We start from the raw sequence: 3,678 nt of genomic DNA on the forward strand, positions 1-3,678 counted from the left end.
AGGGATGAATGGAAGGAAGGTAGGAAGGAAGGAAAAACGGAAGGAAAAAGAAAGGAAACCTATTTGTGAAAGGCAGAACAGCAAATCAGCTTTTTGCTGGGGTGCTGATAGCTCACACCTGAAATCCTAGCTACTCAGAAGGCTGAGATCTGAGCATCACAGTGCCAAGCCAGCCAGGTGGCAAAGACTCTTATATCCAATAAGCCACCAAAATCCAGAATTGGAGTTGTGGTTCAAGTTTACCTTGAAAAGCTCAGGGACAGTGCCAGGCACACGCATACACACACACACACACACACACACACACACACACACGTGCAAACTAGGTTTCTGATTTGCCCATCATCCTTTAGGAGAGATGCGGTCAGTTTTTGGTAAGATGAGCCCCCTGCCAGTAGCGCCCCCTTGTGACAGAGATTTCATGTTCCCCAATTGTCATGTTCCCAAATTGTAGGTAACACCGTGTCTACCATGGTGCTAGGGACTTAGGGAAAAATTCATCAACAAGTCATTTTCTCCATGAGAAAGCAAACACATGTCCTCTACTTTCACACAGAGGTAACAGTGTGCATGCACCCACAGCTGTGAGATCCTGAACGGGAAGGACAAACTGCTTGTGTGAGGGCGAGGAAGGGCATGAGCCAAAATCAGGGCCCTGGTAGATGGGCATGACCGGAAAGAGGGGAGCTGTGGACAATCACAGTACTGTCTGTATTTTGAGAACAGGTGTAGGGTGGAGAGATGCTGAGATTCGGTGGTACTGTTTGCTTTCCTGTGTCCACAGAGCATGCGGTGAAGATACCTAATGGGCCTCGGAGACAGAGACCAGACGTCAAGGTGGAGCATTAACTCTAGGTGGTCCTCCATGAGTATGGGATTGCTGCAGAAGAACTGAAGTGAGGCCTGAGCAAAATCCTAAGGATGGGCAACACTCAGGAGATGTGTTTAGAAGTGATTGCCTTAATTATCCATTTGTGTAAACAATGTTCTTGGCATAAAGGCTAGCACCGAGTCTGTATGAAAATGCTCGAGGAAGGAAAGAAGGACAAGGAGGGAAGAAGTATACAATAGAAGGAAGAAAGGATGGAATGAGAGGACAAAAGAACTTCCATAAAGTTCCTTAGAAAGAGCTAACAATTCAAGAGAAGCTGAGTGTTAGTGGTTCATGCTTGTAAACCTGACTACCTTAGCGGCTGAGATCTGAGGATTGCAGTTTGAAGCTAGCCCAGGGAAGAAAACTGTGAGATTCTATCTCTAATTAAGCCAGAAGTGGAAATGTGGCTCAAATGGTAGAGTACCAGACTTGAGTAGAAAATAGCCAAGTGAGAGCTTGAGGCCCAAAATTCAAGCCTCAGTATCAATACAAAAACAAATAAATAAATAGATACACAGATATATAACTAATAAGAGACAGCGTTGTGTGATGGTTAAGAGAACCTGGATTTAATCCACCTTTGACACTTACTAGCTATGTGGCCTTAAGCAAAGTATTGAATCTCCTAGTTTTATTTCCCTGAGAGGTAAGGTGAAGTAATAATCATGCCTTCCTCTTGAAGTAACGGTGGCAATTACATGAGTCAAGATAAACCTCACTTTTCTGTTCTTTTCCATGTCAGGAGATGCCAATTCAATTGTTCTGCTTGCTCATCTCCAAAGCCCTGGAGTCTCTCTGTATTTCCTGTCACTTTCTTTTCCACATCCAAGTCATCAATTCCCATTGGCTCTATATCCAAAATACCTCTAGGATTTGCCTCCATGACCTCTGCTCTTACACCCAAGCCAGCTCGTAGCAGCTCACCTTCAGACTAGTCTCCCAGTTCTCGTTCTCACATCCTTAAGGTCTTTACTCATTCGACTCCAACATGATCTTTGCTCTTCTGGAGGGAATCTTCAGAAGATGGCTGATGCTATAAACTGGTTTCCCTCTTCCCTTCACCCAGCCTCCTTGACAGAACCCTGGTCTCAGTACCACATATTATTTATCAATTTTGTTTACTGGCTACCATTTTTCTACCCTGAGCCATTCATTCCCTTAAACAATATGTAACATATAGAAAGGATTCAGTTTCAACTAAAATTGGTCCACCAAAAAGTCTAAAGATTCTAATTATTGGTACAACTGATAAATCCTGGAAATGAGTTATATACATTTGATAACATTGCTGCTACTAAGCATATATTCAATTTCTTTTTTTGGGGGGGGGTCCGGTCGTGGGGCCTGAACTCTGGACCTGGGCGCTGTCCCTCAGCTCTTCAGCTCAAGGCTAGCGCTCTACCACTTGAGCCACAACGCCACCTCTGGCTTTTTTTCTTTTTGCTTATGTGGTGCTGAGGAATCGAACCCAGGGCCTCAGGCATGCAAGGCAAGCACTCTACCACTGAGCCATCTTACCAGCCCCTCTATTCAATTTCTTGAATGTGATGTTATGGAAAATGCTCTTTTTCTTAGGAGACAAGGCTTAAATATTCAACTGGAAAGTATCATGATATCTATAACTTACTTTCCAACATAAAAATACTTGAGCTGTACTGGATAAATGCCCAGAAGTGGAGTTGCTGGGTCATGGGGTAGTATCATCATGGAGTAGTATCACTCTGCTTTCCAGAGTGTTTGAACAAATTTACATTCCCTCCAACAGTGCAATAGTGTTCTCTTTTGGCCGTATCCATGCCAGCATTGGTTATTGTTAGATTTCTTAATAATGGCCATTCTAACTGGAGTGAAATGGAATCTAAGTGTTGTTTTGATTTGCATTTCCTTTATAGTTAGAGATGCCACAACAACCATGTTTATTGCAGCATTATTTACCATAGCCAAGATCAAATGCTTTGTTAAATGGCAAATAAAAATTTAATACATAACCTAAAATTAAGAAAAGTGAGGGAAGGGGTGGGCTTGGAAGGGTGGGGAGAATGTTGAAAGGGGTGATGTTGACCAAGACATACTGTATTCATAAACTGCTCTGTTGAATGGCAATTCCTTTGTACAATGACCTAAAGAAATAAAATTTGGGTTGGGAATGTGGCTTACTGGTAGAGTGCTTGCCTAGCATGCATGAAGCCCTGGGTTTGATTCTTCAGTACTACAAAAACAGAAAAGGCAGGAGTGACACTGGTTCAAGTGGTAGAGTGCTAGCCTTGAACAAAAGGTCAAAGACAGTGCCTAGGCCCTGAGTTCAAGCCCCAGGACTGGTGTGTGTGCGTGCACACACACACACACACACACACACACACACACACAAAAAGAAAGACAGAAAGAAAGAACGAAAGAAAGAAAGGAGGAAAGAAAGAAAGAAATAAGAAAAAGGTGAGATAAATGAAGATGGAGAACACGGAAGTGTTCATTGCACTATTTTTAATATTATCTTCATTTTGAAACTATTTCTTTAATTGTGGTAAAATGCATCTAAAAATTATGGATACATACATTTAAGGTTAAGTACATTCATATGGTTGTGTGAAATCTCTGGAACCTGTTTAATCTCATAAAAGTGAATAGTTGATGGGAGGGTAAGCAGATGAATACAGTCATAATATTCAGTGCACATATGTGGAAATAGAACTAGGTAATGAGATGAAAGGGATTATGGGAGATAGGAGAGGAGGAATGAAGGGATGGATGGATGACATTGGTCAAGATGCATTGTACTAATAATCTGACATTGAAACCCATTTGTA

Source organism: Dipodomys ordii, unplaced genomic scaffold (assembly GCF_000151885.1).
Source record: "Dipodomys ordii isolate 6190 unplaced genomic scaffold, Dord_2.0 Scaffold114, whole genome shotgun sequence".
NCBI classification, from domain to species: Eukaryota; Metazoa; Chordata; class Mammalia; order Rodentia; family Heteromyidae; genus Dipodomys; species Dipodomys ordii.